Here is an 18,247-nt window from a genome sequence, read left to right as displayed (position 1 = left end):
AGAAAGGGTTGGGACTTCAGAAAGCTTCCTCTTTTTTTTTGTGGTACTGGGGTTTGAACTCAGGCCCTTGTGCTTACTAGGCAGGCACTCTACCACTTGAGCCACTCCACCAACCCTTTTGCTTTAGTTATTTTTCCAATAGGGCCTCATGTTTTTTGCCTGGAACTGGCCTGGACTGCAATTTTCCTGCTTATGCCTCCTTTGAAATGGAGATGACAGGTATGTACCACCATTCCCAGAAGTCTTTTGCTTTCTTCCTTACACTTTTCTGTATTGTTTTCTTTTAAAAAAAAATTACAGTGTTGGGGATTGAACAAAGGACATTGCATAAACTAGGTAAGCACTCAATATCCCCAGCTCTTATTTTAATTTTAGATGCATAAATTGATTTATTAATAAATAACTATCAAAACAAACAGATGAAACATTTCACTTAGACTGCAAAGTAAACTGTACTGCTTGGTAATGATTCAACTGGGGCTTCTCAAATTAAGTTGAGAGACTAAAGATATGACAGCTGTTTCAGACTCTTGCTTTGACACTGCTGAGCTATTTGGAAGTGGACTAGAGGTGAGAAGGTGCTAAGAGTAATAATATCGAGCATGTTTTGAAGCTTAGGTCTGTGTTCTTTGCTCTATTGTATCTTTTGTCAGGCCACCTGCTAGGAGGAATCAACTTTAATCGTCTCACAAAATTAGGCTGAGGTCTGAATTGGTACTGCATTATACCACATCTTACTTTAGCATCAAACACTGTTGGGCAGGTTTGGTCTGTATAGTGAACCCTAGCATAAAGATAGAAGAGAGAAAGAGAGAGAGAGAGAGAGAGGGAGGGAGGGAGGGAGGGAAGGAGAGATGCACATTTAATTTACTAGGTATGAGGTAAGACACTTTTACTAAATACTTATTTTTACATGCCCTGTAAAAATGTTTATTTTCACATGTTTATTGACAACCTAATACTGATAGATATCCATTGTGTAGATGAGGAAATTAAAGTTTAGAGAATTTGGGTAGTTTACTAAAAGTCACATAGGAAGTGATAAAGTTATTTTCTAGTAATCTTATATTTGTCTCTAAAGTTCACCTTTTCCTCAGATATACCATGTGTTACTCACTGGTTAAAGTACAGCCCCCTTGTGATTTGTCTGGTTTGACTGTGTATAGTTCAGAAAAGAGCTAAGATCTGGGCACAATACCTAGCTGCTCCCTTTTCTGCCAAAGCTCAGCTTGGCAACTTTCTTCCTGGATGAAGGTCTTCAGGATGATAAAGCAGCCATTAAATTAAGTAAGAGTTTTATTTATTTATTTGCAATGAATTGGTGCATTTGCTCAAGCTGAGTAGTCACTAAACATCCTGCTAGAGAGACACAGCAAGGGAGGGCTCATGCAGTTCTTTTAAAATTGTTGATGTCATTCTGGTTGGCAGCTGGGGGAGGATGCTGTTTTCCTGTAGATTTTTTTTTGTTAATTATGATTGCTGTGTGCTTGTTCACCCTCCTTTCTGACTTTGCATACTCACTGCTCTCTAGGTTCAGAAATAACTGCTTTGCTGAATTCAAAGAGAAGAAAATTACTATCAGTAAAATGTCATATGAATTATTATAACTTAATGTGTTCTATTAGCAAAATTGAGTGTTGAGTTGGCCGTGTGCAACTGGAAGAGGAGCACAGTGACACAGGGGATGGAGTAGCCATTCATATCTATGTGTAACAAGAGCTCGATTTCCTCTGGATAACCTCTTTTCCCCTTCCAGCCCTCATTCCTCGTTTCCTCCATGATCGACAGACTTTGGCTCCACAATAGTGAGGTCTCCACTACCAGAGCAGAAATTTGTACCTATTATTGTTCCTCAAGAATTGAGATGAAAGTGCTTTTGTCCTAAATTATTTGGAAAATTGCCTCCATTTCCTTTTTCATTTTTGCAAGACTCATCCCTTCTGCTAGCTGAGAGAGTCCAGCCCAACTATCCCATTACTGACTGATTCCTGTAGGGGTATTTTGAAATGCCATTGTGGAGTCACTGCAGGCTATTTCAGCTGCCACAATGTTATTGCTTTGAACTTTGATAGCTTCCACCTGCTGAAAATCCAGAGCTACTTGTCAAACTTCAAAAGGATTCAATATATGCAAAATGAGAAATAAGGAATATGATGAGATGATTAGTTGTACCTATATTTACAACCTTGAATATGTTCAGTTCAGGTGGTTTTTTTTAAGTGTTACGTTTTCTATGAAGAGGGTCTTTGATCTTAAATAATAGGATCTTCTGCAGGGAGAATGCACTGAGAATTTAAGTAAAATCCTACTGAAGCACTGAAATTTTTCTGATAGTTACATATGGAATTTTTTAAGTCTCTGACACCATGGTTATAATGTGTATGGGGTGTCTGTGTATTACATGCTTTACTTTCTGAATTCTCCAAATAATTCAATAGTCAGACATTTAATCACTTTTTTATAGGGGCCTAGCATTAGACCATAACCTCTATTGGGGCCAGGATGGTGTCCAGCTTACATACTGCTTTATACATAGGAGCAGTATTATTTATAATAGGTATTTCATGAAAATTTGCTGCATTGACTCCATCCCCTGGTGGATGTTCATTAACTGTTGAACTACTTGAAGAAACTGAAGATCAGGAAAGTTAAATGACACACTAAGGTCTCAAAGTTGATAAACAATGGGTCAGAATTCAAGTCCATCCCATCTAGGGATTTAGGTCAGAACTGTGAGGAGCCTTCACACAGATCATTTCTCTTGTTTCTCTCAACCCCTTTGTGAACAGGTACAATTGCTGATGGATTTTGAAGCCTTGACATATTCCCCTGGGGCATACTACTGTGCTGACACAGGAACCTGCACCACATTGGGCAGAAACCTAGGGACAGCAGGTGTTACCAATCAGATAGCTGGGGTCCTTCTGTTCTACCCAGATAGGAATTGTGGGTAGGTGAGGAGAGGCTCTTCCAGGGTCGACAATCCAGTGCCCTTGAGTGCCCAAGGACTGTGGGTAGACGGGCAGACCCAGAGGGTTATTGTGGTTTCAGGCCCTGACAGCTAGGGAGCTTCAGGCTTTAGAAACCAGCAACTTTTGACTCTAGGCTTGAACAATCAGCAGCCTCAGTACTTGGCAACTTTTTAATCCTTGGCTTCCAGCAGCAGGGAGCCACCACAGCAGGTAGCAGCAAGCAGCAGTGGGTAGGGGCCTGCTAGTGTTGCAGCTCTCTATTGGGGTCTCAGATGCTGGGACCCTTCGCCTTACAGTGACAAGTGTTATAGCTCTCAGGACTCTAGTGTTGGAACTCTCATCCCTTGTCAGCTGTTGTGCCTCGAATGTCTGAGACCCTTCATTGTTAAAGCTGTACAGCTCTCCTTAACTCTTCCAGTGACTGGGGCACAAAGGTTCCCTTCTCTGGCTCCTCACAGTCTTCTTTGTTCTCAGCACTCTCCCATCCCCGCCTCAGAGTAGCTGAGATTGTAGGTGTAAGCCACCATGCCCAGCTACTCCCCATCATTTCTACCCCAGCTGCTTTCTGGACCTCTTCTGCCTCTATCCTCTGCAGCTGTTGCTGCCTTCACTGCTGCTACTGCTTCTGCCAACCTCTCTTTTTGTTACCAGCTCAGCCTGCTCTACTAATAACGAATATTAATAGTAGTCAGGAAAGGACCATTTTGGAGAACCCTTTTATTGGGCCTACTGTTGTGACCCCAGGGGGGAACACAAGGGGTGTCTCCCAGCTGACTCAAAAGTGAGAACAGCCTAGAAAGCTGTTAGAAAGCTTATAGAAAGGAGGTGGGAAGTAGCAAGGATGTCTGCACCAATCACAGTAGACCTTCATGCAAATGAAGACTGGGTTTGTACCAATCATAGGCCTTCTGCTGAGCCACCAGGGAAAGTGCTACCTCTCTGGTGGGTGAAAATGGATGCAGAGTCATGTAGAGTTCACTGATGGCAAAAAGTCTGGCCCAAACTATTTGAAACAGCTGTGGCTGCAGTGTCCTCAAAGTGTCATGGAGTGTTCAAAGCTGCTGGTGCTGGCATGAGGGCAATCTGGCTTGCTGCGTGACTGATTTCCTTTGCTCAAGACAGTTAGGTTACCAGAGAAGGGTCTAAGAGTCATCAACCAGGGAGTCAAATCATCCTGATCTCCAACATCTTAGCTTATTTAAAGGAAAAATATTAAAGCGTTGCTTACGATGAAGACATAATTAACATTAACGGTGCTTTAAAGGCACTTAGCAGTGGTCTAATGTCAACTCCTTCCCCTGTGCCCTAGGAAGAGGTGGGCCCCTTTAATTTGTCTCAAAAGGGGTCACGACTAATTTATTTCTGTCAGGAGAGAGGCCAGCATAGAGAATTAATCCTCTATGACCAAGGATAGGTGACCCAAGGGACAGGCGACCCTCATGTTCTCTTTTCCCTGCCTTTGTCAGAAAATACAACATCCTTGTGTTCTCAGATACTTAGACTGTGATGAGTTACCACTGTTGCTGGGATTAAGTAAAAGTCTTCCCTTTTGAAGAAAGCAGTGTTCTTAAATCCAAGCGAAACCAGAACTGAGTTATACATTTGCTTGAGAACCTGCTAAGATGAGAACAGACCATACACAGAGAAAGTCAACCAATGAGTAAAGGCTGCAGGAATCGTGGCTCATGGTAAAATTTGGTAGGAGAGTCAAAAACTTAAGACAAGCAGATTCTTGAGCAAAAGAGTAATCAAGAATGAGAAGGAATATAGAAGATTAGATAGTAGCTATAAGTTTATTAGTCAATGGAGTTTTCTAACACAACTTAAACTTTTCTATGATTTTCGATCTTAGACCCTAAATTATTGAAGTCAATAGATAATTGTGTGTGTGTGTGAACTCTTATAATGAATTCCTTTCTATTTAAAAATGTATCATCAAGGAAAACATAGCTGATCCGTTATGCTTCTCTAACCCTTGGGCAACAAGAGCAAAGAGTGATGTTTTAGTATCAGATCTTCCCTTGCTTACTATTGAGTCATCTGGAAATATCCTTTTGGCTTCTGAACCTCAACTCTTGCATGTGTGATGGTGGTGTAGTACTTAGGAGGCTATTTCTTTGGGTTCTGAGCTTGTCTCTAAGCACTACCTATCTATGTGAATTTGGGCATAGTTTTTAGTCTATATTACAGTTTCCTTGACTCTGAAGGGACAATGATACTAGTACCTGCTTCACTGTGTATATATATGTAAGAGTGTCATGATCCTCACAGCACATAAGTGTGTTGAGCAGCACAAAAATACCCAATTGACATATTTAGTGTGAGGGCTAACATTGCTTTATCCCATGTATGAGTCAGCTTACTATCACTGCCACAAAACCTGAGATAAGTCAACATAAAAGAAGAAAAAGGATTATTTTTAGCTCATGGCTTAATCTATGGTCACTTGGATTTATGGCTTGGAGCCTGTGGTAGTACAGTAACATCATGGCAGGAGAACACAGCATCGGAGTCCTGTTTGTCTCTAGTCTGCTGAGAAAGAAAGAGCCAGGAAAGATTCAAGGTCCTAACATCTCCTTCTAACACACAGCAACAATGACCTAACCTCTTTGCACTAGGCCCCAACTCCTAAAAGATCCCACCACCTAACATTGCCAAAGGTTGGACACCAAGACTTTAACACACGAGACTCTGGGGAACATTTAAGATCAAAACTCTTAACGCCCACAGTTGTCACAGGGATCAGTTTAAACAATGCCCTGTGAAGACTTTAAAGTGCATCTATAAATGTACACAGGTATCTGCATAAATGAGGAGCACTCCTGTCAGCATACAATTTTGCATTTCTTGTCTGCTTGTTCATTTTCCTCAATTTGCTTAATGAATGTGCTATTCTCTCTAAAGAAATAGGGCCCTGATATCAGGATCTTTGTACAGAATTTCTTTTGTGTTCTTTAATATCACTCAATACTATTTATAACAGTGTGGTGTTCTCAAAGCCCTTTCAAAGACATCTCAATAACTGCACACGACAATACTGAATGGTACATGTTACTGTAATTTTTTCTTCTCAGATGAGAGAACTGGGCTCAAGTAGGTGATTTATTTCACATCCCTGGGGAATGGGGCAAAGATGACAGGAAGCAGATTTGTGATATGAACCTAGATTTTTTTCATTCCAGGGTCTGTGTTCTCCTACCTTACCACACTGCCCCTTTTTCTTTCTTTCCCCTCTTCCTTCTTTCCTCTTTCTTTTCCTATCTTTCACTTCCTTTCTTCGTCTTTTTTTTCCCCCTTCTTTCTCTCTCTCCTTTCTTTTTCTTTTTTTGAGACATGGTCTCCCTATGTAACCCAGGCTGGGTTGGAACTGGAAATCCTCCTGCCTCAGCCTCCCCAGTTCTGAGATAATAGGCATTTGCCACTGTGCTGAGGAAAACTGCCTCTTGTAAACATCTTCCTGATGCCACTTGATTTGAAAAGTGCAAGGGACAGGCCTGCCCAAAAGAATTTCCTGTAGCATGGCAGGAGTTAGGAACACTGCTGACCAGTGGGGCCTATCCTTCATTCCTTTCATTCCCTATTACCTCTGTTTCCCTCTCGCTCTGTGCAGATTCTCAGTGCTCACTGCCTGTGTGCATTGCTCACAGCCTTGAGGGGTCGCAAAATATATGCCAATGACAGAGCGACAGCTAAAGGCAGCCTATATTTTAAAATCCCACATACTGAATTATTGCAGTAATTGCACTGCCATCCATGCTGTGTGCTGTTGCCCTTGGAGGGCAGAAGATCAGCAGCTAATCAGCTGACCTTTGTCCCTGGTAGAGATTTGAGAAACAGGCCACAGCAGTTAAAGAAGAAGCTACACACCCTGGGCTCTCTTTCAGTGTCTGACTTTGTATTCGCATTCAGGCGAGCTCAGGCGAAGGGTCACAGCATTGCACAGTCTCTCAAATCACTCCATAGTAATACCTTTTATAGATCCTATTATTGTCAGTAAAAAACAATTTTGAAGCCTGTATGTGATTAGGGCAGATGGCCAGCTGGAGGCATTTGAAAAAATATATCTTTCTACATTTCCTTTTATTGAGTTTGGAGAATTCCTGGTTTAATGTAGAGTTTCATACTGCATTTCAGTACAGTAAAAGTTGGAAGAAAATTCCTTTTAAGGCTACTGATGGGTCCTGGTAATGCTTTGATTAAATAGTTGTTAGTGAGGAACGGTTCCAGTTCTTATCACAGGACCTTCCCTAACTACTGTAATTCTCACCTTTGATTTCATTATTTTATGAGGGAAGACCGAAGGGAAAATGAAATACAATTTAGTGAGTTTCTTACTCATCCAATGTGCAGAAGAGAAACCTAGAGGAAAAGAAAAATAAAACAGCACACTGCCAAGCTTTCTAAGCACAGATTTGGTTTTCACCTAGTCACTGGTTGTAGAATTAATAAACTGTTTTTCTGATTAAAATGTAGTCAACCATCAGTGATTTCTCTTTATCTTAAACTCTTATGAATCCTGTGTATGTGGCAATGAATCAGGGACTTTCCAGAAACAGTGCATCGCTTCTCCTCTCCTTATAACGAAAGGCTATTTAATAGTGTATCACAATATCACTGTTCTCATGTCTATAGTTCCGATGAGTTTCCCTTTATTTCTCCCAACTCAAGTGCACATTCCTGAAAGATGGTGACTACGTAACATATGAAGTTTCTTCTCTATTCTTCATGCTTTGAATGGACCAGGTATGTATGTAGAAGGCAGGAGCAAAGCAGAGGCTTTCTACATGCTCATGGACTCTGATTTACAAAATATATGGCTCACATTCAAACACAGTGATTTGCTTTTTCAATCCATGGGATAGGTATTACATAAGGTTTTTCAAACAGGAAATGGGGAGAGGTGGGCATGGTGGCGCAGGCCTATTCTTCCAGCACTTAGGAGGCTGAGGCAGGAGGATCCCAAGTTTGAGGCCAGTTAGATAGATGATAGATAGATAGATAGAGATAGAGAAAGAGAGAGAGAGAGAGAGAGAGAGAGAGAGAGAGAGAGAGAGAGAATCTTTTTTATGGGTTTCAGGTCCCATCTGCAGCATACACAGACTCTCCTCCTTCCTAGCACCCATCCACTACTCATTTCCCAGTCATCTTTTCAACTTGGTGTGGACAAGTGATTGGCTTGTAGCTAATGGAAGGTGAGCAGAAGTGATGTTTGTCATATCTAGTCCTGGCATAAAGATCTCCCACACATGCTCTTCCATACTCTTTTCCCCTCTTTGCTTACTTTGGAGGACAGGTATTGGAGATTTCAGAGTCACTACCATCCTGTTGCCCTAAATACAGCCCAAACCCTCACTGAGCTGAACCATCCAATAGCACTCTGGCTTGTCACAGACATGAGAAGTTTTTCTGTTATCTTACATCGTTCTGCATGTGGATGTATTTTTTTCTTCAGCTTGACATATTTTAACTATTATACCCTGTAACTATTGAATCAGAATAAATGCTATTCAGAGCAGAAAACTGAGAGGTCATTGGAAATGGATTCTCAGCAACATTGGTGGGCATGACCCACAGAGATGAAGCAGACAGTACTGATGTGGTATAAAAGGTTCCTCTTTTATTGTGGCATGTTTCAAAATGCTGCTCCATAAGCTTCTAGATCAGAAGCTGAGAGGGCCACAGAATTTATCCAAGGTTCAGGGCCAAATTAATGATGCTGGGTGGAAAAGAAATACTTTAAATTTTAGTTGGAAAAGTAATATGGTTTCAAAACGAATGTACAGCTCTCTGGGATTCTTCTAAGGAACAGGAAAGGGGCTTGAGAGGCTCAGGTACCAGAGATACCCTTTGCAGATACATGTCAGTGTATGGGCGTGGATGCCCAAACTTTTAGATTTCTTTTCTTTATCCTGTTTTTTTTTTTTTTATCACTGTTGTAGTTATTAGCCATATCCAGTGATCTTCTTCCAAGAAGATATGCCTAAGAGAAGCAAAGTTTCATATTGCAAACTGAAGTATCCTTTCTTCAAAATACTTGAGACAAGAATGCTTCAGATTTTGAATTTTTAAAAATGTTGTTATATTTGAATATATGTGAGATATTTGGTAATGGGACCCAAGTCTAAACACGAAATTAATTTTTCTCTCATATATTGTACACCTTGTACACATAGCCTGAAGTTAATTCTACATGATATTTTTAGTGCACCTGTGTTTTGACTGAAACCTGTCATGTGAAATTGGGATGTGGAACTTTCCATTTGTGACATTATGTTGGGACTTGAAAATCTTGGATTTTGAAACATTGCAGAGCTTGGATTTTCAGATTAGAAACACTCAACTTGCACTGGTTATCTCTAATAAAAGCAGAAGAATGCATAGAAGTTCTGGTTTTGTTGTTGCTGCTGTTATGGAGGATATGGAATTTACATTAACTAAGAGTTCTTTACCTGACTTGCCTGTTTTCCCAAAACGTGTCAAATTTTCTGTTTTCTAACATTCTGCTTTTAACATGGAGAAAATTATAGTTTTTATTTGAGGTAAAAAAATAATCATTCACTATCATGTTTATTTGGCTAGTTATAAGATCTGGAGGCAATTTGAGAGTTTTCACTTTCATCTCTATCCATAAAAATCTAATGAACAAGTGCTTTCCAGCAATCTCATTGTCTTTCAGAATTTCAGTATCACCTTTGTCTTCTTACATTTTAATTTGTGCTTTACTTTTTAAAGTAGCCTCCCTTTCTTTGCGACTCTTGAAAAATCTCTGCTGGTCTATTGATGGGAAATTTATAGGGAAACTATTTTTTATATTATTCTCATAAAGAAATGAGAGACGCTTTTCTTATTGCACAATTGTGTTAATCCTAAAATTTGTTGTCTAATTCAAAAGTTCAGATAAGGTCCAAAAAGTGACTTTTGTCTTTTCTTTTTAAAGATGGAGCCAGATCTTTTTACTAGTGTCCTTTTTTTTTTTTTGCCGTGCTGGGGATGTTGCTCAGGGTCCTATACATGCTAGAGAAGTGCTCTACCACTGAGCTACATCATAACCTAAAATCCTTTAAAGTAATTAAACATATGTAGATCTGGTAACACAGTGCTCACATTTCTGCATGCAGTGATTGACTGGACCTGAGGTGAGGGTGCTTCCTAAAGGTTGCTCATGAATTTCTCTGCAAGTGCCTACCACTTGTCCACTGTACACATAGGAACTTCATAGGTGGCTTCCCTTGGGCATGATGTTTACCTGACCCATGTACAGATTTGAGTTTATAACCCTGGGTTTCCTGTTGAACTGAAAATATGCAGTTTTGTTTCTGAATACATATAATTGACAAATCAATTAGCAAAAACTTATATATCTGAAGAAGATTTTAACCCATTGTCCATATATTTGAGGTGGAAAAAAAAACTTTATTCCACTTTACTTCATGAAAGTGCATGTAGGAATTCAAAAAACCTTTAGCAATATATTAAAACACCAGGAAGGGCTTGGTCAAGGAATGTCCAGCATGGTGTAAATAGGTTATCTGCCCTGGGATTCACAGGACTGAAATCAGGGTTGTAGCCAAGCTGTTTTCTCATCTGGAGCTCTGCATTCTCTTCCAAACTCATTCAGACTATTAATAGAATTCATCTTCTTGTGGTTGTAGGATTGGGTTCTTCATCTTCTCACTATCTGTCAGCTCAGGACAGCCCTCATCTCCTCATTCCTGGACATGTGGCCATCCCTGCTCACAACTAAGGCAATTTATTTCTTCAAGGCCACTGGAAAATACTGCTGCTGCTTGTCTCTTTAAGGGCTTGGCTGATTAGGTCAGGCCCACCTAGAATGATCTCCCTTTTTCTTCATAGTCATCTTAATCACATTTCCAAAATCTTTGTGCAATGTATTCTAACGTAGTCATAGACATATTCCACTTCCACCCAGGGGGAAGAGATTATATAGAATAAGTAAACCATATGATAGGAATTTTGGGGCCATCTTAGAATTCTGCTTAATCTGGTGTACCAGTCAGAGCTAAAGAGTTTGCTCATGGAAAGAGTCTTAGATAGCTTGGCAGTATAGGAGCTGGTCACAAGAAATTAGAAGTTTAGAACTTTCAGCTCTACTCCTTGAATTCTGGGAGAGTGGAACAATAAAAAATTGAGTTTAGTCATCAATGGCCAATGACTGAATCAACCATACCTACAATTCCCTTGGACAGCAACAGTCAGGGAACTTCCAGGTTAGTGAACACACTGATATCCCAGGAGGGTGATGTGCCTGGAGAGGGCATAGAAGCTCCATTCCCAGCCCCATACCTTGCCTATGCATTACTTCCATTGTCTATTTCTGAGTTGTAGCCCTTATAATGAAATTATAATCATAGGAATAGTGCTTGCCTGAGTTCTGGAAACATTCTAGTGAATTATCACACCTGAAAGTAGGATGGGGGTGAGGATCATAGGAACTCTGACTGTAGTCAGCTGGACAAAAGTATGGGTAGACCACTGGCCCTCTGGGACTGGGCCCTTAACCTCTGGAATCTGTGCTAACTCGAGGTAGTTAGTGTCAGAACTGAACTAAATTATAAGGACACCCAGGGGTGTTGAAGTATTGGGGAATCAGTTGTTGGAAAGACATCAAAATGGTTATCAAAAAATAGTAAAAAGTCTTCTCGGGGAAAAATGGTTAGATTGGCATGTGTGAAGAATTGTGCAAAAATATTATTGCCAAGCAAAACTAAAAAATTTGATAGTGAAAATAGCTATCATTGAAAGACCTACATCAAAATGTCACAGTCAAAATATCATATTTGTATTTTTAGTCATTAAATAGTCTTTATCAAATGTCATTGGCAAGCCCTGAGCATAGTACTCTTGATTTTTGAAAGACCTAGTCCCAGAAACTTATTGACTTTGTGGAAGTGACACCCTGTTACGTGAAGGTGATTGATATACACTTATAAAGAACTTGTTGTAGGACTTCTTAGCATTTGAGGGGTCAAAATAATAAAATATAAAGGAAAGGAATCACTAGAACAAGGAAATTTTGGTTAATTAAAATCTTATGATTTCTGTGTATATTGCCTAGAATTATAAAAATGAAGATACGCATATGCCTGTATTCATACATTAACACATGTTCCTGTACACAGTAAGACTTGCTCTGAAAGGACTCCTAAGATAATGTCAATGGTAGCATAGTAACTACAGTGGAAAGTGGAAAGATCTTTACTATCAAGGAAAGTATATATTTGTAGGTGACAAACAACAACAAAAACAGTCATCCATGAAGTTCTGAGGTCTTTACAGGACATTAGGAGAACTTGGAGTTCTCACATCAGCAAGAGGAAGAGAAAAGGAAATCCTGTCAACACACATGTACATGAAACATTGACTGCTCTGATAGTAGCTGGCTTTTGATCCAGTGCATGGAAGACAGTACTGAAGACACAGAGCACCTTGCAAGTCTGTCACTTTTGGGTCTTCACTGGCTTTTCCATGGGCAAGTGATAGGCATACATGCCACATTTGCACTTGCTTTCCCCTTTCTGAAAAATGGATGAGTGTCACAAGCTAGGGACTTTTTGTTAATATTAGGCTAAAAGTATTTGTGTTTGATATTTGTATTTTTTGGATGATAAAAACTGAGTGAAAGCAAAAGTAGCTCTATTGTGCCATGCAGCAGCAGGTGAGCCAAAGAAGTATGTAGGTGGCACATTTCCATCTCTGGGGTATTTTATAGCAGCAATAAACATATAAAAGGGCTGATTTGCAATGGAAACACTGACACAGCTTTCAGAATAGCAGTACAAATGACACCACAAAAATTATAACTGTATGGTATGTTTTCTTCTCATAAGCTTTAGAGGATTCAATTAAAGAAAAAAAAAAAAAAAAACAACAACCCAAAACTTTGCTTTTTTACTTGGCGTGCTGAGGAAATTCCCACTAGGGCTTAAGCTTCAGAAAACAAATAGCCTGCCACTATTGTAAACGATTAAAAACAATAACAACAACGACTTCCTCCCCTGATGATCTACTTACATAGCTAGAAATGAGCAGAGTAAGAAATAAGTGGGCTCAAAGCCATTCACCACCTGCAGCATCTCATTTCCTGCCAGTGGTCTGCCTTGCTCTGTGCACTTTCATGTCCATAACCGTCTACTGCTCTGTTGCCCCACATCCCAAATATGTGTTCCCTAAATGCCCCAACAATTTCACAAGCCTTTTGGTGAATTATTTTCCAAGAAAAAGCTGGCTCTCCTCAGGGCTTTGTAAACAGTGGAAACAAAAACAAGTGTACCACAAACTGACCAATTTTACATCGTAAACCCTGAGAGCTCCCTTCTCACTTAGTAGGCTTGCTCACTTATTATTCATCGTCAATGTAGTATGTACTGAGCAGCCCACTCCTTAATTCATTCCAGGGAATCTGCAGAATCAGGACCATCCTTCCAGCTCTGAGAGAACAACACTTGGCTAAATAAAAATCTACACCTTGCTGTTTGCTATCTTAGGACCGTTTTACCTTCTTATTCATATTTGGGGATGGATAATTGTTAAGTGGAATAAAAAAGTGAAAGGAGAAGAAACATGATATGAAATGTGACAAGGGAGAAATCCAGGAACTGACACTGGAGACAAGTTGTGTTCATGATTCCATCTCTTATTAAATCTCTCCATTTTTATTTTTTGGCAGTACTGGGATTTGAACTCAGGGCCTTTACTTTCTAGCAGACACTATACCACTTGAGACACACTCGCAGTCTTTTCTGCTTTAGTTATTTTTCTAATAGGGTCTCTTGTTTATGCCTGTGCCAGCCTGGACCAATATCCTCCTATATAAACTTCCTGCATTGCTAGGACGACAGGAGTGTGCCATCACACTCAGCTTTTATTGGTTGAAATGGGGTCTTGAGAACTTTTTGCCCAGACTGGCCTTGAATCATGATCTTCCCAATCTCTGCCTCTGGAGTAGCTAGGATTATAGAAGTGAGCCACCGTGCCTGGCCTCTTTCATCTTTTAATGAAAAGGCTGATTGTGACATCAGGAGGTGCTGTGGCCTCAGTGAAGTAGAGCAGAGACAGACTAACTGGATATTTATAGTGACTGTGTGAGGAGGGAATCTGGAAACAAACAAAAGAGTCAAAGATCATGTCTCAGTTTATAGTTTGGGCAAAGACTGGTTGTGTCAGGAATGAAATTCACTGTGAAACTGAGGTCAGACACTCTGAAGTGGGAGCAGGCTGACATTGACGGGAAAGAGACCACTGGAATTTACAAAGTCCTGCATTTGTGATAGCTAAGGGCAAATTGATCAAGGTTCCCAAAGTCAGGCTGGAGGCATGGCTCAAGAGGCAGAGCACCTGCTTAGCAAGCACAAAGCTGTGAGTACTGAATTCAAACTCCAGCACAACCAAAGAAAACAACACAAACAAAAGCTTCCCAACGTCAGTGTGAGATGATCAAATGTTTTTTGTTTAGTAAATAGGAGGGGGGTGATGGCCTCCACACTGTCTCCTCCTTATTGTGTTTTCTTGAAAACACTGAAGTGTTCACAGAACATCTGACCCTGGAGTTCACAAGGCAAGGTCAGGAGCCTTTTGGCACTTGAGACATTAGCTCACACCTCTAAGCTGAGCAAGATACACATAGACGATCACACGTGAGCGGGTATCCTCTTGTTTCTCATGGAGACAGAATTTTCATTGTCCTGTCTTCTGTTTTATAAATAAGTTCGTTTGAAATTCTCTTCAGACATCATACACACTTTTCTATGCCTTCATATTCAGGTATACCTGATCATGGTCACTCAGTTTAAAATTGTTTTTCTTTCTCTCTTGTTTGTTGGTACAGAGTATAGTATTGGAAAGATTGTTTTATTTTCCCAGCAGGCGGCTGCAGAATACATAGAGACTGGTAAAATACCAGCCGTTATCTCTAGAGTGGAATGAAAAGGGGACTGAGGTTATTTTCCTAAGGACTGGGGTAGGCCACAGGAAGATGCCCACAGGGAGACAGAGAAACTTTCAAAGGGGGGAGGAAGCCAGGGTGCCATGTACATCTTTTGTTTTTGGGTGGGACTGGAGTTTGAATTCAGGGTTTCACACTTACAAAGCAGGCATTCTACTGCTTGAGACACACCTCCAGTCCATTTTCCTCTGGTTATTTTGGAGATAGAGTCTTGTAAACTGTTTACCCAAGCTGGTCTCTAACCATAATCCTACTTCAGCCTCCTACATAGCTAGGCTTATAGGTATGAGCCACCAGTGCCTGACTCCATGTGCCTTTAAAAACTTTTTAATTTATTTTTCTGTTATTATATTTTATTAATGTATATTAACTGTACAAAGTTAGGAGTTTCATTGTCATATTTCCACACATACATACAATGTACTTTAATCACCCTCTTTATTTGCCTCTTGTTCATTTTGATTCCCCGTGTCTAAACACATAAGGATGTTTGTTGAATGAATGGGTAAATGCTCATCATTATTTCTTCTGGTCTAAAGGCAGGAGGAGAAACTGGCCTGAGCCAGAGGGTCATGCCCTGAAGCTTGGCTGCTTTACTCATATTTCAACGCTGTTACCGTGAGCCCTTCATTCTCTCTTTGCTCTTACAGAGACACAGAGCAGAGAACCCAGAAGAACAGGAGTTCCACTGTCTTCAGACATCTCCATTCCCTCAGACTGACTGGGCGAGGATGGGAGTGACTCATTTCTACCCTGCAGTACTCTACTTCATCTTCTTTTTATCTGCTGCATGTTTCTAACTTTCTCCTGGAAATGTTTTACCTGTTCAAATTATTTATTATTTTAATGAACTAGTCCATAAATGATATGTGGAATATATGTGTTTGCATATATGAATAATAAAACAAATATTCACATACTAACTAATCAGTTTAAGAAATAAAGTTTCTCAAAGCACAGAGTTGTTGAAGTCTGCTGTCTCCCCTCCTTCTAGCATCTTTTTCCTTGTCAAAGGGAATCAGTATTATGATCTGCTAGTTTACAATTCCTTTACTTCATAGTATAGCTCTACTGGATCTATAGTATGACAAATACATGACTGAATTTTACATTTTTTGGAAATCTAGAAAAGTTTCATACTATGTTTACTCAGCATTACATTTTGAAATTCACGATGTTTTTAGACAGCTAAAATTCATTTATTTCCTTTTCTGTGTACTATCATACTATATCACAAGTTCAACTGTTCCGAGCAAGGCTGCCATGGGCATTCCTGAGTATGACTCCTGGTGCACATTTGCTAGAGAAATGTATGGCTTGAAGCAGGGTTGCTGGCCACAGGATTCTCACGGTTTGTGTATCTTCAAATTTACAGGATAATGGCCAACTTTTTTCTTGATTTGTTGCACCAATTTATACTTCTGTCAGTGGTATATGACTGTTACAAGGTCTCACCAATATATGTCTTTGACAAACCTCTAAATCTTTTCTTATTTACTTATTATTTGGGTTGATTAATGGTTTGAAACTCAAGAGGACCAAGAGTATGGAGCAAAAAATCCCTCTCATCTTCAATTCCATTCTGTAAACACAGTGTTACTAGTTTCTTGTTTATCTTTTGCAATTCAGTCTGTGCATATCCAAGGAGTTATGTACATGTGTATGCACATGTATAAATGTATATATATATGTACACATATGTATAGCCACTTTTCTTTTACAGAAATGCTAGTAAGCCATATTAGTGCATAATAAACTAAGCTTTTTCAAATTTTATCTTGCAATAAATTAAACTTAAGAGAAATTGCAAGAATAGTATATAGTACTCTTATATTTACCAAATTTACTAATTTTTAATATTTTATCATATTTGTTTTATCATTCTGACTCACATATTTTTATTATCATCTAGCTACCTGAGAGTAGGTTGTATGTATCATGCTCCTTTTCTTCTTCACAGTCTGTATGTTTCCTAAGAGTAAAGATGTTTGTTTAACCAGTGTACAATTATCAATCTCAGAAAATGTAGCATTGATAGATTTTTATTTACCATACTGTTAGTACCTTGATTTAGCACTTGCCCCAAAATGTATTTATAGCATTTTTTTTTCTGTATAAGAAAAAATGCATTTAGTTGATTATGTTTCTTTATTCTGGAATAGTTCTTCATTCTTTATTTTTAATGATATTGATAGTTTTGAAAAGTATGGGCCAGATATTTTGCAGAATGTACCTCAGTGTGGATTTGAATGACAGTTTATGGGTTTTTTTGCTGGAATGTGACCTAAGTGATATTGCACCCATCTTGGGATTTGCATCCAAGTAAGGTGTTTGCTCCTTATTACTGAAGTTAATTTTAGTGACTCCATTAAAGCACTATCTGGTTTCTCCACTGTACAGTAGCTAATTTTCCTTCTGAAATGAAGATACCTGTGATTATATTTTTCACCTAGATCTAGTATCCATTGATTATTCTTGCCTCAAATGATTTTAACAATGATGTTTGCAAAATAGTGATATGTTTCTGCTTCTGTCAGTGTTCAATATGCATTAATCAGATCTACTACAAGAAAGAGCCTTTCCTTCTCTCTCTTTCCCTCCTTCTCCTTCACTCCCTCTCATTCACTCATCATCAGTATAATCTCATGGGTTTTTACTTTAGTACATGAATGGTAATTTGAAAATGTTCAAATTTTCCCAGGTTTGGCAAGTGGGAGCGCTTTTGATCTTTCTTCTGTGCCTCTTTTTATTAAAGAATTTATTTATACACAATAAAATTCTACCATGTACAGGATATCCACCACCAGAGTCAAGGCTAACGTGGTCTACTTATCTTACTGTGTTTCTCTGCCCACTGCAGCCAACTCCTTCCCCCACTGCTGACCCCTGGCAGCCATTGATCTACTTATGACAGTTTTGGTTATTTCTGTTGTATAGCTACTCAGCCAGCTGCCTTTTATCCCCATACCCATCTACTTTTCTAACCCCCTAGTAATCACTAGTCCACATTAAGATCTACTTTTTAAACCTTCTGCATATGAAAAAGTACTTTGCTTATCTTTCTGTGTCTGACTTGTTTCACTTAACATGATGTCCTATAATTCCATCCATTTTGCTTCAAATGACAAAACTTCATTCCTCTTTTTGGCCAAATAATCATCCATCGTGTATATACATCACATTTTCCTTATCTATTTGTTCATCGATGGACACCTATGTTGGTTCCATCTAAGCAATTATCACTAGTACCACAATAAACAGAAGGGTGCAGGTATTTCTTTGATATGCTGATTTCATTTCATTTGGAGATATA

Source organism: Castor canadensis, chromosome 10 (assembly GCF_047511655.1).
Source record: "Castor canadensis chromosome 10, mCasCan1.hap1v2, whole genome shotgun sequence".
Lineage (NCBI taxonomy): Eukaryota > Metazoa > Chordata > Mammalia > Rodentia > Castoridae > Castor > Castor canadensis.
The sequence above is the reverse complement of the archived record's forward strand: the minus strand, read 5'-3'. Positions refer to the sequence as shown.